The 19,528-nt window shown below is 36.9% G+C and overlaps 1 long non-coding RNA gene across 2 annotated transcripts in view; it reads right to left on the bottom strand.

The window, feature by feature from the left end:
- Positions 1 to 4,295: 4,295 nt before the first annotated feature.
- Positions 4,296 to 19,528, bottom strand: part of LOC141370143 (uncharacterized) — a 44,943-nt gene continuing 29,710 nt past the window's right edge. For both annotated transcript variants that reach the window (XR_012373935.1, XR_012373936.1), the window contains exons 4-5: positions 5,823 to 5,903; positions 4,296 to 4,423 (exon numbers count right to left, since the gene is read on the bottom strand). This is a non-coding gene — a long non-coding RNA (uncharacterized lncRNA). The remainder of the gene's footprint in view (positions 4,424 to 5,822; positions 5,904 to 19,528) is intronic.

Here is a 19,528-nt window from a genome sequence, read left to right as displayed (position 1 = left end):
TTTTCTTTGGACTGGTCAGGAGGAAGAGTTGCTCCTCGTGGTTGTCCTGCTAATTAAAATGATGTCAAGGCAGAACTGCCAAGTAAGATATCAGCTGGTGAAGATGACTAATGCATGCCCACATTATTACTGCACAAGAACAGAAAAGTGTGCACTGTGAGAGCTATAATCACTGTGATTGTCTCAGTGTTCCAAAAATTGGAAACAAATGATCCGCTAGGCAGACTCCTGCATGCTGGCCTCCTCAGATGTCCCTCAATCACTGCTCATTTCAAGAGGAGAGCAAAGAAAATGTTCCTGGTTGCTCATTTGTAAAAGAAAAACACCAGTGTTTTCAGTTTCAGATGATTGTTTCAATGCCTTCACAAATGAATCTCCTGACATTCCTGGTTAAAAAATAAATAAAAACATAACAAAGTAGAATCATTGCCTAAAGACTAATAAGGCCTAGCATTTCTCAGTGGTTCAAACACTGTAATGAAATAACCTGATACTCTGCCTTAACTCCTCAGGATACAGTCTGAACTTTAGCTCTCCAAGGACTTTCTTAATAAGAACCCAGATGATACTTTGTTAAAGCAGAACTTGCTCATCTCAATTTATAGGAAATGGGTTTCTTTGGTTTAAAAAAAAAATGTTAGAGAAATGAAATACTTGATACCTAGGATTTCTGTCCAAATATTTTAAATGTTAAAACATTTCTCAAGATTTTTGTTAAACTAGAATTTTCTTATGTCAAATTATCTTCCAAATACAACTGGAGCTCATGGTGAACCTCATATGAAGAATTTATTATCAGAGACAGGACATTGCAGGCAGCACTTGACTGAGCTTCTAGAACTTTAGGTTCTAATATCAGCTCTATTGTAGGTTATGTGTAATCTTGTACTGATCTTATTATTCAAGAATGTCAGTTTTCTCATTTGCAAATGAGAAAATCCCATAACCCTCTAGAATTCTATAGTTGTTAAAGTATAATATTTAACATAACACGAGGTTGCGTAATAATTTTGACCCAGGATCTTATCTAACTTTCTTTCCTTTCCTTTTCTTTTTTTGCTATTGTGCAGGGTTTGGGGCATTTATTAATTTAACAATGATTTTTTGAACAACAGATATTGCAACTAAAGATATACTTTATTAATCTTCTTTCATAAGTGAATTAAAGTTCTGAGAAGACTTTGAAAATTTTGGCATGACAGAACTCGTATTAAATCCTGACTTTCTCATGTATTAGCTATGGTATCTTTAGCAAATTATTAGTAGTTATGATCCTTAGTTTTATAATTTTTAAAAGTGGTAACTAACCAGTATCATGAGATTGCTATGGCAATTGTAAAATCTTGAATCTAAAGCATAAGTAGTAAGAATAGTTGTTGCTATCAATTATCTCTTTTCTTTATCTGTCACATCTACAAATTCTTCCTTGACTAGTTCTGTAAATGTTTGAATTTACCTTACTTACAGATGTGCAATTTACCCTTCACAATAATCCCAAACCCATGTAAATTGCCCACTGCACTGTCATTTCTGCAAAATCCCGTGGGCAGTAAATCTGAACCAAACTTGTAACACTTAGTCCTTGAATAGAAGCCTGGAGAACTGGAAAGAAATAATTAAACCAAGAGGTCACCTGAGAAAGGAAAACCTATACCCACTCAGAGACTTGTATGAGAAGATTCATATGAACAACTCAAATGCTCATCAACTGGAAAATGGACAAATAAAATGCAGTATGACCATAAAATTATGATTTAGAAAGAAAAAGTAACCAACCACTGACACATGCTACAACATGGATAAACCTCAAAGACATTTTGCTAAGTGAAAGAAACCAGACAAAAAAGGCTTCATGGTATATTATTCCATTTATATGAAATACCCAGAAAAAGGACATTTTCAGAGACATAAAGCAGATCAGAAGTTGCCTAGGGCTATGAGGATAGGAGTGGTGATTGACTACAAACGGCTCAAAGGAAATTTTTGAGGTCATAGAAAATTCTAAGACTTGAAAATGAGGCATTGGGATGGAAAGTTCTGCAAAATATGTTGTTCAATAAGGAAAACAAAATGCAGGACATGCTATGAACAATGTAGGGGAGAAAAGGTATCTACACAAATGCGTATATGTGTGTGCATGCATGCATAATGTATATAATTAAGGTATCTTGAGAAGAATGCATAAGAAATCAATAACAGTATTGTTTCATGGAAAAAGAACTGGCTTGTGGATTTTGAAAGATTTTATTTCCAATTTATATCCTTCTATAGTTTTTTTAAAAATTTATATCACATACATTTAACACGTTACTCAATAAATTTGAAATTTAAAAAATTGACTCCTTTTCTGGATAGCATGTAGGTCATAACAGAGCAGTAGTCCTGCTGAAAACAGCTAGAAAAAATGGAATATATTATAAAAATCTTATTTTTAAAAAGCACCAGAGAGCTGTGGTAAAACAAAGACCAATGGGCTAAAATCCCAGAGGGGACAAACATTAAGGATGATTTGAAGACTCAGGGAAGCTCTTTTATTCCCTAAGAACTTTTGCCAATTATGGGAGTGGGTTAGCTATGAGCCTGGCAGAGGGAAGCTTTCTAGGAAAAGAGAATGAGCAAAACTTTAAGCAATTGGACAAGACTAGAATGACAACATTGGAGAGGAAGAGTTTTAAGCACACATTGGTTTCTCACCAATGACATTGCTGAATTCTGTGGCTATACAAAAGCGTAAAGAGCTAGACCAAAATCTGAAAGGCAGAATAAAATCTCATTCCATCTAACTAAGACCAGCTCAGGGAGGGAGTCCGAAAATAAATCAGACACGCTATGAAATTCTATTGCAATGGTTTTCAAAGTTTGGCTACAGACCAGAAGTGTCAACATCATCTGAATGCTTGCTCAAAATCTCTGAGGCCCCACCCAAACCTACTGAATCATAAATTTTGAAAAACTCTGGAATATATAAGAGTCACCTGGAGGGCTTTTTAAAACACAGATTGCTAAACCCCAAAACCAGAGTTTATGATTTGGTAGGTTTGAGATGTCCCCTGAGAATTCGCATTTCTAACAATTTCCCAGGTAATGGTGCAGCTGCTGGTCTGGTAACCACACTTTGAGAACCACTGACCTAAAGGGAATGGTGAATTAAGACAGGGATAAACAATCATTATTCACCTATGGGCAGTTACTAATTACCAGCACTGCTGAAGGCTAATAACTCAGGCCCAGTAAATAGCAGAAGGCTTTGCCATGGAATATAAAAACCAGAAGAGATTTTGTGTGGGGCTAGCATGACAATATTGGAAAGGAAGCTCATGGGATCTCAAAAATATGGCTTATATTTTTCCTAAAACTTTTGCTAAATATTGAAGCTGCTTAGGGAATGAAGCTACAGAGTTAAGCTGAAAACATCTGAAAAACAGAGCTGCATATCTGCTAGGCTCCCACATAAAATTCTGAGGCACTATGGCCTAAGAACAGGGATAATCTGGAGGTAATTTAGTAGTCTTACCAAAATTTCATCTCAGCACCAACCCTTGGTTGGATTGATGTGATCAGCAACTTCATTCTATCTGCCTGATGAAAAAAAGGAGATATCCTCTCAGATGGAAAGTATCATCTGGAAATTTTACACTTGTTCTATACACAATGGCTGGCACATAATAAAGAATTATGAGACATGAGAGCAGGTATGGCCAATATCCAAAAGAAAGCAAACAATGAATGCAGAGTCACTTATATGAAATTATTATAATTAATTAATTTTATAATGGGAGGGGCAAAAGGCAGGTAGGTATGATTATAAAAAGGCAACGCAAGGAGTCCTTGTGGTTATGGGATTATTCAGTGGTGAACACATGAAACTACTCAGATGCTAAAATTGTATAGAACTTAATAAACACTCATATGCTCATGCAAATGAGTATAAGTAAAATGAGAAATTTTAATAAGATCAGTGGATTGTTATCACTGGTGCATCGTATCAATGAATGTGCTACTTGTGATATACTATTTGTGATATTCTGTAATATGTTACCATTGGGAGAGAACTTAGAAAAGTGTACAAGAGATCACTGTATTATTTTATATAACTATATGTGAATCTATAATTATCTTGATAAAATTTTCAGTTAATAAAAAACATTCCCTCAATTTTATGGCATTGGAGAAGACAAAATACTTTTTCAATGGAGCATAAACAACACCAACAAAAAAAAATCTATTATACCATAGCTAAATTAAGAACTATTGTTCATCCAGGGTACCTGGGTGGCTCAGTCAGTTGAGCGTCTGCCTTCGGCTTGGGTCGTGATCCCAGGGTCCTGGGATCGAGCCCCACATCAGGCTCCCTGCTCGGCAGGGAACCTGCTTCTCCCTCTCTCTCTGCCTGCCACTCTGCCTGCTTGTGTTCTCTCTATCTCTGTCAAATAATTAAATAAAATCTTTAAAAAGAAAAAAGAAATATTGTTCATCCAAAAAATTAAGATACCCAAAAAGCAAGACACAGAGTGGGAGAAAGTATTTGCAATATTTGAATGAGGGCTCCTAACTGGAATAAAATGAACTCTTCCAAGTCAATAAGAAAAAGGCAAATAATAGAGAAAGTGGGCAAAATAACAGAACTTTATTAAAAATAATATCCAAATGGGCAAAAGAAGTAAAAAACATTTTCAATATCATTAGTCATCAGGAGAATGCAAATTCAGCTAGAATATGATACCATCAAATACCCACTAAAAGGACTAAAAGGAAAAATATAGAAAATACCTAGTGTTGATGAAGAACAACAAGAATACTCACACTTTACTCATGAGAATGTAAAATTGGCGAAACCACTTTGGAAAACTATTTATTAAAGCTGAAAATATGCACACTTCATGATTCAGCAATTCTACACCAATGTATGTATACCAAAAAATATATACAAAAATATCTACAGAAATATTATTTTGATGAGCCCTAATTTGAAAGGGACTCAAGATCCATTGGTAGAATGGATAAATGTGGAATACTACACAGTAATGACAACAAAGAAATTACAAGTTCCCTACAACAATATGAATCTCACAGTTGAGACAAAGAAGACAAACACAAAAGAATACATGCTGTAAGACTACATTTGTATAAGTTAAAAAATATGCAAAACAAAGCAAAAGAAAACAAAACAAAAAACCCTGCAGTGTTAGTGGTGAGTCTTGGGGGATAGTCACTGAAAATAGACAAGAAGGACCTTCTGGGCTTCTGATAATGTTCTATTTCTTGATTTGAGTGAGTGCTTATTTCTTTGTAAGCATTCATTAAAAGGAAAAGACCTTAAAATAACAGAAAATTTTACCTGCAAATTGGAATCTGTAGAAAAGAATCAAATGGATAAATACTCTAGAAAGGAAAAAATATAATGTCTAAAATTAAGAACTTAGTGCAAGGGTTTAAGAACAGTGGTGCTGGAGAAGACAGGGTTAATGACATATCAATAAAAATACTTAGATTAAAATACATAATGTAAACTGAATGGAAAGACATATACAAGTATAGGTGACATGTGGAAAACCCTCTAATGTCCTTATACACATGAAGTTAGAGTAACAGAAGGGAGGGAAAAGGAAGAAAATGGAGCACAAGTTTTATTAAAATAAATAATGGCTGAAATTTTTTAACATTTATATAACTTACAGACTTAACATTAAAGACTCATGAAATATACATAATCTATTATAATAAAGACAAAGAAAATCATACCTAGATACATCATTGTCAAGCTTTTGAAAACAAAAGACAAATAGGAAATCTTAAAAGTGACAGAGAAAAACAACCATTACCTTTATAGAAGTAATGATATCACTGGCACTTGATTTCTCAGCAGTAATAGTGGAAGAAAATGAAGTGATTTCTTTAAAATGCTGAAAGAAAATAAATGACAATTCAGAATTCTATACCCCATAAAAATATTTTTAAAAATAAAAATAAAATAAATGCATTTTCAGACAGAAGAAAAACAAAACAGAGTATCCAAATGGCCAATAACCATATGAAAATGGATTTATCATTAGTTATAAGTCTTCAATGAAATATCACTACATACTCACTGGACTGGATTAAATAAACCTCTTAGAAAATCCTATATGTTACAAGGATACAAAGAAACTGGAATTCAAATACACTTTTCATGAGTGTATAAATTGACCCAAAATTTTGGAAAACTGGTTGGAAAAACCTATGAAAGCTGCAAATTCACATACTATAGGAACTATCAATTTCACTTTTTGATATATATCAGCAGAATTTATCACAGCAGTACTATATACCTGCACTGAAAACTACCTAACTAGTTGTTCATAAACAGTTGAATGAATGAACAAATTAGATATATTTACATTAAGGAGCACTATTTAGCAACATTTATGAACAAAGTACAACTAGACATAAAAGTATGAATGAATCCCACAAATATAATGTTGAGCAAAAGAAGCCATACACAAGAGTACATACTCTAAGATTTCATTTATACAATGTACATACATCTGGAAAACCAATCTATGCTATTTGATGTCAGGATGCAAGACACTTGAGGGTGGGTGATAGTAAAGGTCTTTGGGAAATGCTGGTGTTATTCTTATGCAAATGTAATAATCTGTTTCTTGATCTGGGTGCTGGCTATGTGGGAGGTTAGAGAAGGCCACCCCAGAATGTGCCACTTTGGCATTTGCATTATTTTGAACTGAAGGCAATCAAGGTCCAGCAGACTCAGGAAGAGATTTTTACCTCCTTCTTAACTGCCTAAAAGAATTTATAGAGGGAAACTGTACCAGAAAGTGAGCTATTTCCAGAGATAAGTTCTTACATCTAAAAGACTTATCTGCATGGTATGGCAAACATCTGATTACCAACCATCTGCTCTTCTCATCTTCCTATAAATTGTCTTCCTCCCCTTTGAAACCCCAGGCTCCCATCCATTTCCTTAGCTTAGGATAGTATATAATAAGCCTCAATTACCTGACCATCTTTGAATGTTATATCTTTGTGGGGCTCCTGTACATATAAAATTAAATTTCTTTTTCTCCCATTAATCTGTTTTATGTCAATTTAATTATTAGAGCAGCCAAACAACCTAAAAGGAAGGAAAAGAAATTTTTTTCCTCTCCTTCTGCTAAATGGATGTGTTAAGTTCCTAAAAATGCATTGAGTTGTACAATTATATGAATTTTTTAATATGCATATAATATTTCAATAGTTAAAATATAATTGAATTTGATGTAAAAAAAGTGGTCTTAGGTATTAACCAATTTAATAAATAATTGAGAAGTATACTCTATAGAAGTCATACCATAAAACACAAAAATATCCAACAATGGTGGAACAACAAATATTAAATGAAAAAGGAGCAAGTGAAGTTTCTGATCAAGTGTTGGATTTATCCCCAGTAATTCTCAACATAGAGTATATGAGGGATAATTGTTTCTTTGACTAGTTGTTAAATCAACTATATAGATATTAGATTATATGTAATATCAATTTGGACTTTTGCTATATATTGTGGTTGGAAACAGTAAAACTGAAGGATCTTTGTAGAAGAGAGATCTGAAGAGGAATAATCCTTAAAAGAATTGAGACTTATCTACATTCCATAAATGAGCAGAGAGCACAATATTTAGGCCCTTATATGAAGAAGGGGGACTGTAGTTTATTTGAATAAGAAGTAATCATGTGAAATTGCCAATATTTTACTATTTTTGACCCAAATGAGGTAATTTTATGTAACTTAATCTAACAATAGCCAAATCCGAGAGGTTCATTTAGAATGTTTTACAGGGACTCAATATGCTCATAGAAGGATTCTAATTACCTTTGAGTTGAGAAAAGATATAGAAAAAGTCTTCCTAAAATTGGATTCAGACAGATTATTTCCTTTTGAGACACTGAAGTTCATTATCAGAAAATGAGGAAATTACTTTCTTATTGAAAAAATATAGGATCCAATCAAGTCTTGGTTGGCTTGTCTTGATAAGTCTTGATTGATGTGGTTCCTCTTCTTTTTATGTTGGAGTAACTGATCAATACTGGACTCCTTCCACTTATTTTGTCTAAAACCCATACAAATCATAATCCCAGTCTCCAAAATCTTCTTCTTTGTTCTTTTTAAGAAAAAAAATAGATTGAGACAACCTAGATCTCAAGGTAGGTCTTCTGATTCTACTTGGGCAGAATATGAGTGTTTCAACAAGAGGAATTTCAGTAACTTGGTGCATTGCATGTTGAAGTCTTTTTGGAGTTGTTGAAATATTTATAATTATGCACTATGTTAGTCACTGAGGAATCTCTGTGTTTCTGTCACACCTAATAGACTCTGAAGAGCTGTACAGATTTTAAATAATTCATTTTATTTTTAAGAGACCACACTATGTGAGCTCTAAGAAAATAATATCCTTCAGTAATTCAGCTGAACTATGACTGGAGCTGAACTTGTTATCCTGAGGGGGAAATGTGGCCTCTGGTTCCTCTGGATTATCTGGTTCATTTGTTTGTTTGTTTCCAGTAATGTTGTCAGCTTTTCCTTAAGGGCTAGTTTATGTATCAAAGACTTTGCTAGGAATAGAATAGGGAAATGTTGCATAGGGTCCTGGGGGAGGCGGGGAGTAAGATGTGGAGGAAAATGTATGCACCTCCCAGGGCTTAAGGGATAGGCTGTCTGACACATATCTTTGCTTGTGAGTTAGTTTTTGCCATTTTAAAGTAAAAAGTAAAAGAGACAATATCTTAATTTTTTTTTCAAAAGTAAGCCACAAAAACATAGTAAAATGAGGACTAAAAAATGAGTTCAAGATCCAGTGGCAAAGTCCACTATGACATGGAGGTAATTGGTGAACAAGCAGATGAAACGGCAAGTGATCAGCCGGTGTCGTAGTCTCAACATTAGGATTCAGAGCAGGGGAGATCTAAAATGTTAGAAATTGAGTTTCCTGATCAAATGACCACAGCAAGAAAATCATAGCCAAAGAAGCCTTTGGGGAAATGTCTCTGGACTCTACTTGAACAGTTAATACTTGATGGGGAGATTTTAATCAAGCTTAAACAGATACAGCTGGGCTCTCTTGCCTCTCAAAGCTACAACCATTATGCCTATTATTGTTGCCAAGAGAAATTGCCAATGGTTTCTTTGATTAACCACTGGCTTGGACTATCTGTATACTCACTCCCTCCATTAGAGTGGCTGGTTAAGGGTTTATTATTTTGTAAATAAATAAAGATCATGATTATAGTAAAAAAAAATACTTCCTAGTGATGAGAAAGCTTCCTGTAAATGAGAAATCACTTTATCTATTTTATTTTTTTAAAGATTTTACTTATTTGACAGAGAGAGACAGCGAGAGAGGAAACACAAGCAGGGGGAGAGGGAGAAGCAGGCTTCCCGTGGAGCAGGGAGCCTGATGAGGGGCTTGATCCCAGGACCCTGGGATCATGATCTGAGCCGAAGGCAGACGCTTAACGACTGAGCCACCCAGGCGCCCTGGGAAATCACTTTATTTTAATAAGTATTATTTTTGGCTTTATATCCTAAAATATATAGATATCTATCTCTATGCCTTTTTCTAGGCATAACATCAAGTGACCATTTTCTTAAACCATACACATTTTACATAGTAAAGAATCAACTTCTTCACCTCCAGCCTTTCTACACAAGACTAACCCTGAACCCTCCCACCTCAAAACAAATTTGAGTACGTTTATTTCTTCACTAGTGAAGTGGTTCTGAACATGCTACCCCAAAATATGCCACTGAGGCATGAGAAATATTTTGAGCAGAAGGCAAACAAGACCAGTAGACTAAGGAAAAGTTCTTTCCCTTCCACTTAACTGCCAAAGAAAGTATATTTCTTCATTTTGGGGGAAAATCTACATTTATAAAAGAAATTCTGTGAGAAAGTGGACCAGTCCAGAGCTAAGTTTTACCAGAGAGTACTTTTGCACCTGACAGATTTTTCTGCATGGCAGAGTAAATTTTGTTTAAAAAATATTTTTTCCTCTCACCTTCCCTTTATCACTTCCCCTCCCCACCCTTCAGAAACTCCAAATTCCCATTCCTTCTTTTTTTTTCCTTATCTCAGGAGGGTATTTAAGCCTCAGTCATCTGGGCCATCTCTGGGACTCATATCTTTATGGGGTTCCATGTGTATGTATTTAACTTAAGGTTTTTTTTTTCTCCTATTAATCTGTCTTATGTCAATTGAGTTCTTACACCATCCCCAGAACCTAGAAGTGTATAACTCCTCCCCTGCAGTTCAAAAAGAGAATTCTAGGCACTGTAGTCATGCCTATCCCTTGCATACATAGGACCAGAGAAACTTGAGGCATGAGAAAACATTATTTGAATACACTAAGTGTCCTTTTAGTACTTTAGGAGTTGTTGAAGAGACAAACTAACCAACTGAGTAAGTGGTCATCTACTTCTGTTTACAGATCAATTTATCAGAATGTAGCTCTATTTTTTTTTACATTGTTACATATCCTCCTTTATTCTTTCTGGGACTGTTGCCTAAATTAAATTCTTAGAGCTTAGAGTTAAAATATTTCTAATTTTAGCTCTTGAAACCTTTTCTCCATCACTTATCATTGTGGCTTGTATTAGTTTCCTAGGGCTATTGCAACAAATTACTACAAACTAGGTGGTTTACAAAAGAAATTTATTCTTTCCCAGTTCTGGAGGTTGGAAGTCTGAAACCAAGGCACCAGTAGAGCCATGCTCCCTTTAAAAGCTCTAGACGTGTCCTTCTACCTTTTGGTAGCTTCAGGATTCCTTCACTTATGACTACTTAACTCCAGGCTCCGCCTTCATCTTCACACGGCCTTCTCACTGTCTGTGTCTTCTCTTCTCCTGTCTTGTAACACTCGTCAGGATGAGGGCTCCCCCTGAGTAACCCAGGATGATCTCTTCTGAAGATCCTTAATTTTACAACTGCAATGACCCTTTTTCCAAGTAAAGTGACGTTCACAAGATCTGGATATTAGCACATGGACATAAGTTTTGGGGGGGACATCGTTTAACCCACTACATGGTATAATGTTGGAGGATATTTAATAATACCTGCCAGGAGTACAGAGCAAAGAAAAGGAGGCTGAGGAAATGTAAGGAGAGAATGACAGAACTGATTAGGTGGTATGGTTCCACGAAGGAAGCATCATCCTGATCATAAGTGGTAGTCCTTGGGAATCTAAGATACATACCGTCATATATTAGGTGCTATTTAGCAGGTCAGTATAGTTCTTGCCCCCAAGAAGCTGATAGGTTAAGGAACAGAACCACAGAATGCCATGATTTATTCAAATTATGACTTTCTTTCAAGTTTATTCTTTGGTGTTTCAGTTTTCCTTTTGGCAAGTATGAATGTCCATTATTTTCTTCTCAGAAAACTATAAACACTAATGAAACTAGTGGGCAGCCTTGTGAGCTCAAATTCACCCCATCTTCATTTGAAGGCATCCTTCACAGAAGTACATCAAAGGTCCAAGAGTCCTTTCAGCAGTCTCAGAGAATAATTTCATTCAAAATGATTAATCCTTGATTTTTCAGTCAACAACATTAATATTTCACCCCAAACCATCTTGAAGGTAAATTATCCATTGTGATATTAATTATAATAAGATTTCTTGAGAGTGCAAATCAAGTGCTTCATAAAATCATGTAGGTCCACTTATTTCAAAATCTGTTTACTCTAAAATATCATGGTAATGCAGCATGTTCTAACTAATCTTGTTTTAAAGAATAAATAAGAGGTCAGTACTAGAGGAATGCATTTATAGTATCTATAAGAAAAAGAAATTCAATGGCATAGGGGAGAGGGAATGGGAACAATATAAAACCTGTGCATGTATTTAGTAAAACCATTTGTTTCAAAACTAATTAATACTTGCTTTACTTCTTTCCTGGGGCTATTGTGTAAAAGGAGATAATATGTGAAAAAGATTTGTTTTTGATATGATAATGCCAAACGTGCAGTATTTGTAACATCTTTATTATAGCTAGAAAATATCTTCGTTTTTGTGAATCTTTGATTTTTAAAAGAATATGTGTCTTTTGAAGTTGAGAACAGTTCTTTGAGAAAGAATTATATGGGTTGCTCTATTTCTGTGGGCAGGTGTTTCTTCACATTTTCCCTTGTTATTCAACATTCACACATATAAACCCACACATACATAATTTCCATACTGACTTTGAGGGGATAATGTTTGTGATAGCTATTCTTGGAATAAGAGAAAGAAAGAATGGGGAGAGAGTTAACAGTGGAAAGAGGCAGTAATGGAGTTAATCATGGTGGGAAAAATACACTGAGAGCAGTAAGTAAATGTCAGTTGTTAGTCAACCAAAATGAGAGGCAACAGTTATCTTGCTTCAAGAAAGATACAGGAAAGTAGTCAATTTTGGAGATTTTAGAAAATCCTAGATATATGGCAAACTCAAATGCTGAATCAGCCTGGGACAGGTCCCCAAAATTTTTGAATGCCAATATTTCAAAATATAAATAAGCATTTTTAAATTTAAATTCAATTAATTAACATATAATGTATTATTAGTTTCAGAAGTAGAGGTCAGTGATTTATCAGTCTTATATAAGATCAGAGCTCATTACGTCACATGCCCTCCTTACGGCCCAACCCCCAGTTAGCTCACCCCTCACCCTCCTCCCCTCCAGCAACCCTCAGTTTATTTCCTATGATTAAGGGTTTCTTATGGTTTAGGGGGCGGAGCAAGATGGCAGAGAAGTAGGAGCCCTGGATTTCGTTTGGTCTCAGGAATTCAGCTGGATAGGGATCAAACCATTATGAACACTTACAAACTCAACAGGAGATCGAAGAAAAGAATAGCAACAACTCTCTGAACAGAAAAGCGACCACTTTCTGGAAGGTAGGACGTGTGGAGAAGTGAATCCGAGGCGATATTCGGGAGGATAGATGGCCGGGGAGGGGGCCTCCATCGGCCGCTTCTGGCAAGTGATAGAGCCGCGGAGCACAAAATTGGAACTTTTAGAAGTCGGCTCTGCTGAGAGACGTCGCTCCAGTGGCTAAGCCATGGGTGGAACCCACTCTGAGACAGTGTGGTCTCAGGACCCTCGGGGTCACAGGAAGACCAGGGGTGCCTGAGTGCAGCAGAGCTCCCAGGTGTCGAAGCGGGGAAGCCGGCTGCAGAGATGGAGCCAAGGCGCAGGGCTCTCAGCTCGGGGTTGCCATAAACCATGTTCTACAGAACAGTCGGGCCACTGCTTCTCCAGCAGGGACCCAACAAGCGGCAGATCCGGGGAGACTCCCCTTCCTCCCCTGGGAGGAGCGGTGCGGGAGCACACCGCAGGGATCTGCTGGGCTTGGAGACTCCACACTGAGTCAGGTGCCAGAGACAGAAACGTTCGGGGCGCCTGGGTGGCTCAGTTGGTTAAGCGACTGCCTTCGGCTCAGGTCATGATCCCAGAGTCCCACATCAGGCTCCTTGCTGAGCAGGGAGCCTGCTTCTCCCTCTGACTCTCCCCCCTCTCATGTACTCGCTCTCTCATTCTCGCTCTCTCAAATAAATAAATAAATCTTTAAAAAAAAAGAGAGAGATAGAAACGCTCGGTCACAGGCCGGGTGAGCACGGAGTGCGGCCGGTGACCAGGGAGACAGGAGTGGTTGACTGCTTTTCTCTGGGGGTGCACTGAGGAGCAGGGCCCCGAGTTCTCAGCTCCTCTGGGATGGAGATTGGGAGGCCACCATTTTCACTCTCATCCTCCAAACCTGTACCGAAAGCTTGAGGGGAACAAAAGCTCCCGAGAGCAAACCTGAGCAGATTACTTAGCCCGGACCAGGCAAGGACGGGGCAATTCTGCCTCCTGCAAAGACATTTGAGAACCACGGCAACAGGCCCCTCCCCCAGAAGATCAGCACGAACAGCCAGCCAAGACCAAGTTTACCGATCAATGAGAATGGGAGAACTCCAGCGCTAGGGGAATACTGCACATAGAATTCATGGCTTTTTTTTACCATGATTCATTAGTCTTTCAAAGCTAATTTTTTTAACTTTTTTTTTGAATTTTTCTTTTTCCCTTTTTCAACCAACATCTTATCAATCCGTTTTTAAAAAAAAATTATTTTTCATTTTTAGAGTCATATTCTATCCCTTCATAGTAGTTACCCTTATTTTTGGCATATATATGTAAGTTGTTCTCTCTTTAAAATTTTGAGATACAGTTTCTTCTAACATAACAAAATATACCCTAAATCTCTAGTGTATGGCTTTGTTCTAGTCTCCTGCCTGATCACATTCTATCCCCTTTTTTCTTTCTTTCTTTTTTTTTAATCCTCTTCTTTCTTTTTTCAAACACGTTCTTATCAATTCCTTTTTAAAAATTTTTTATAATTTTCATCTTACACATATTCCATCCCTTCATTGTATCAACCCCTATTTTGTACATATTTCTTTCTTTAAAATTTTGGGAGACACTTTCTTCTAACAGACCAAAATACACCCAAAATCTAGTGTGTGGCACTGATCTATGCACCAGCCTGATCATATTTGATCATATTCTGTTTTGTTTCGTTCTGTTTTTGTTTGTTTTTATCTTTTTCTTTTTCCTTTTTTTCCTCTCTTTTTTCTTTCTTTTCCCTTCTTTTCCCCTGGTTTCAGGTCTTTTCTGATTTGTTTTGAGTATATTTTCTGGGGATGTTGTTATCCTGTTAGCATTTTGTTCTCTCATTCATCTGTTGTCTCTGGACAAAATGACAAGACAGAAAAAATCACCTCAACAAAAAGAACAAGAGGCAGTACCATCTGCCAGGGACCTACTCAATAATGGACATTAGTATGATGTCAGAACTAGAGTTCAGAATCATGATTTTAAAGATACTAGCTGGGCTTGAAAAAAACATAGAAGTTATTAGAGAAAACCTTCCTGGAGAAATAAAAGAACTAAAATCTAACCTAGTCGAAATCAAAAAGGCTATTAATGAGGTGAAATCAAAAATGGAGGCACTAACTGCTAGGATAAATGAGGCAGAAGAGAGAGTCAGCGATATAGAAGACCAAATGATGGAAAATAAAGAAGCTGAGAAAAAGAGAGATAACTACTGGATCATGAGGGCAGAATTCGAGAGATAAGCAATACCATAAGAAGAAACAATATTAGAATAATTGGGATCCCAGGAGAAGAAGAGAGAGAGAGAGTGGCAGAAGGTATATTGGAGCAAATTGTAACAGAGAACTTCCCTAATGTGGGGAAGGAAACAGGCATCAAAATCCAGGAGGCACAGAGAACCCCTCTCAAAATCAATAAAAATAGGTCAACACCCGACATCTAAAAGTAAAACTTATAAGTCTCAGAGATAAAGAGAAAATCCTGAAAGCAGCTCGGGAGAAGAGATATGTAACCTATAATGGTAGAAACATTAGATTGGCAACAGACCTATCCACAGAGACCTGGCAGGCCAGAAAGGACTGGCATGATATCTTCAGAGCACTAAACGAGGAAAATATGCAGCCAAGAATATTATATCCAGTTAGGCTGTCATTGAAAATAGAAGGAGAGATAAAAAGCTTCCAGGACAAACAAAAACTAAAGGAATTTGCAAACACGAAACCAGCCCTACAAGAAATATTGAAAGGGGTCCTCTAAGCAAAGAGAAAGCCTAAAAGCAGCATAGACCAGAAAGGAACACAGACAATATACAATAACAGTCACCTTTACAGACAATACAATGGCACTAAATTCATATCTTTCAATAGTTACCCTGAATGTAAATGGGCTAAATGCCCCAATCAAAAGACACAGACTATCAGATTGGATTAAAAAACAAGACCCATTGATATGCTGTCTGTAAGAGACTCATTTTAGACCCAAAGACACCCCCAGATTGAAAGTGAGAGGGTGGAAAACCATTTACCATGCTAATGGACACCAAAAGAAAGCCTGGGTGGCAATCCTTATATCAGACAAATTTGATTTTAAATGAAAGACTGTAATAAGAGATGAGGAAGGACACTATATCCTACTTAAAGGGTTTATCCAACAAGAAGTTCTAACAATTGTAAATATCTATGCCCCTAACATGGGAGAGCCAATTATATAAGGCAATTAATAATAAAAGCAAAGAAACACATTGACAACAATACAATAATAGTGGGGGACTTTAACACCCCTCTGACTGAAATGGACAGATCATCTAAGCAAAAGATCAACAAGGAAATAAAGGCTTTAAATGACACACTGGACCAAATGGACTTCACAAACATATTCAGAACATTCCATCCCAAAGCAATGGAATACACATTCTTCTCTAGTGCCCATGGAACATTCTCCAGAATTGATCACATCCTAGGTCACAAATCAGGTCTCAACCGGTACCGAAAGATTGGGATTATTCCCTGCATATTTTCAGACCACAATGCTTTGAAACTAGAACTCAGTCACAAGAGGAAAGTCGGAAAGAACTCAAATACATGGAAGCTGAAGAGCATCCTACTAAAGAATGAGTGCGTCAACCAGGAAATTAAAGAAGAATTAAAAAAATTCATGGAAACCCAATGAAAATGAAAACACAACTGTTCAAAATCTTTGGGATGCAGCAAAGGCAGTCCTAAGAGGAAAGTATATAGCAATACAAGCCTTTCTCAAGAAACAAGAAAGGTCTCAAAACACAACCTAACCCTACACCTAAAGGAGCTAGAGAAAAACAGCAAATAAAGCCTAAATCCAGCAGGAGAAGAGAAATAATAAAGATCAGAGCAGAAATCAATGAAATAGAAACCAAAGGAAGAGTTGAACAAATCAACGAAACTAGGAGCTGGTTCTTTGAAAGAATTAACAAGATTGATAAACCCCTGGCCAGACTTATCAAAAAGAAAAGAGAAATGACCCAAATCAACAAAATCATGAATGAAAGAGGAGAGATCACAACCAACACCAAAGAAATACAAACAATTATAAGAATATATTATGAGCAACTCTATGCCAACAAATTAGATAACCTGGAAGAAATGGGTGCATTCCTAGAGATGTATCAACTACCAAAATTGAACCAGGAAGAAATAGAAAACCTGAACAGACCTACAACCACTAAGGAAATTGAAGCAGTCATCAAAAATCTCCCAACAAACAAAAGCCCAGGGCCAGATGGCTTCCCAGGGGAATTCTACCAAACATTTCAAGAAGAATTAATACCTATTCTTCTGAAACTGTTCCAAAAAATAGAAATGGAAGGAAAACTTCCAAACTCGTTTTTTGAGGCCACCATTACCTTGATCCCCAAACCAGACAAAGGCTCCATCAAAAAGGAGAATTACAGATCAATATCCTTGATGAGCATGGATGCAAAAATTCTCACCAAAATACTAGCCAATAGGATCCAACAGTACATTAAAAGGATTATTCACCACGACCAAGTGGGATTTATCCCTGGGCTGCAAGGTGGGTTGAACATCCGCAAATCAATCAATGTGATACAATATATTAACAAAAAAAAGAACAATAATCATATGATCCTCTCAATAGATGCAGAAAAAGCATTTGACAAAGTACAGCATCCTTTCTTGATCAAAACTCTTCGGAGTATAGGGATAGAGGGTACATACCTCAATATCATAAAAGCCATCTACGAAAAACCTACAGAGAATATCATTCTCAATGTAGAAAAACTGAGAGATTTCCCCCTAAGGTCAGGAACGCGACAGGGATGTCCACTAGCACCACTACTATCAACATAGTATTAGAAGTCCTAGCCACAGCAATCAGACAACAAAAAGAAATCAAAGGCATCCGAATCAGCAAAGAAGAAGTCAAACTCTCACTCTTTGCAGATGATATGATACTTTATGTGGAAAACCCAAAAGACTCCACCCCAAAACTGCTAGAACTCATACAGGAATTCAGTAAAGTGGCAGGATATAAAATCAATGCACAGAAATCAGTGACATTCCTATACACCATCAACAAGACAGAAGAGAGAGAAATTAAGGAGTTGATCCCATTTACAATTGCACCCAAAAAAAATAAATCTAACAAAAGAGGCAAAGGATCTGTACTCAGAAAACTATAAAATACTCATGAAAGAAATTGAGGAAGACACAAAGAAATGGAAAAACGTTCCATGATCATGGATTGGAAGAACAAACATTGTGAAGATGTCAATGCTACCTAGAGCAATCTATACATTCGATGCCATCCCCATCAAAATACCATCCACTTTTTTCAAAGAAATGGAACAAATAATCCTAAAATTTGTATGGAACCAGAAAAGGCCCCGAATAGCCAGAGGAATGTTGAAAAAGAAAAGCAAAGCTGGTGGCATCACAATTCTGGAGTTCCAGCTCTATTACAAAGCTGTCATCATCAAGACAGTATGGTACTGGCACAAAAACAGACACATAGATCAGTGGAACAGAATAGAGAGCCCAGAAATGGACCCTCAACTCTATGGTCAACTCATCTTTGACAAAGCAGGAAAGAATGTCCAATGGAAAAAAGACAGTCTCTTCAACAAATGGTGTTGGGAAAATTGGACAGCCACATGCAGAAGAATGAAACTGGGCCATTTCCTTACACCAAACACAAAAATAGACTCAAAATGTTTGAAAGACCTAAATGTGAGACAGGGGTCCATTAAAATCCTAAAGGAGAACACAGGCAGCAACCTCTTCGACCTCAGCCGCAGCAAATTCTTACTAGAATCATCACCAAAGGCAAGGGAAGCAAAGGCAAAAATGAACTATTGGGACCTCATCAAGATAAAAAGCTTTTGCACAGCAAAAGAAACATTCAACAAAACCAAAAGACAACTGACAGAATGGGAGAAGATATTTGCAAATGACATATCAGATAAAGGGCTCGTATCCAAAATCTATAAAGAACTTATCAAACTCAACACCCAAAGAACAAATAATCCAATCAAGAAATGGGCAGACGACATGAACAGACATTTTTCCAAAGAAGACATCCAAATGGCCAACAGACACATGAAAAAGTGCTCAACATCGCTCGGCATCAGGGAAATCCTAATCAAAACCTCAACGAGATACCACCTCACACCAATCAGAATGGCTAAAATTAACGAGTCAGGCAACAACAGATGTTGGCGGGGATGCGGAGAAAGGGGAACCCTCCTACACTGTTGGTGAGAATGGAAGCTGGTGCAACCACTCTGGAAAACAGTATGGAGGTTCCTCAAAAAGTTGAAAATAGAGCTACCCTATGATCCAGCAATTGCACTACTGGGTATTTACCCCAAAGATACAAATGTAGGGATCCGAAGGGGTACGTGTACCCCGATGTTTATGCAGCAATGTCCACAATAGCCAAACTGTGGAAAGAGCCAAGATGTCCATCGACAGATGAATGGATCAAGAAGAGATGATATATATATATATATACAATGGAATATTATGCAGCCATCAAAAGAATGAGATCTTGCCATTTGCAATGATGTGGATGGAACTGGAGGGTGTTATGCTGAGCGAAATAAGTCAATCAGAGAAAGACATGTATCATATGACCTCACTGATATGAGGAATTCT

Source organism: Callorhinus ursinus, unplaced genomic scaffold (assembly GCF_003265705.2).
Source record: "Callorhinus ursinus isolate GAN/ISIS: 27379988/994484 unplaced genomic scaffold, GSC_fseal_2.0 scaffold27, whole genome shotgun sequence".
Classification (NCBI taxonomy): Eukaryota; Metazoa; Chordata; class Mammalia; order Carnivora; family Otariidae; genus Callorhinus; species Callorhinus ursinus.
Note: the sequence above shows the minus strand (reverse complement) of the source record. Positions and strands in the feature narration are given on the sequence as shown.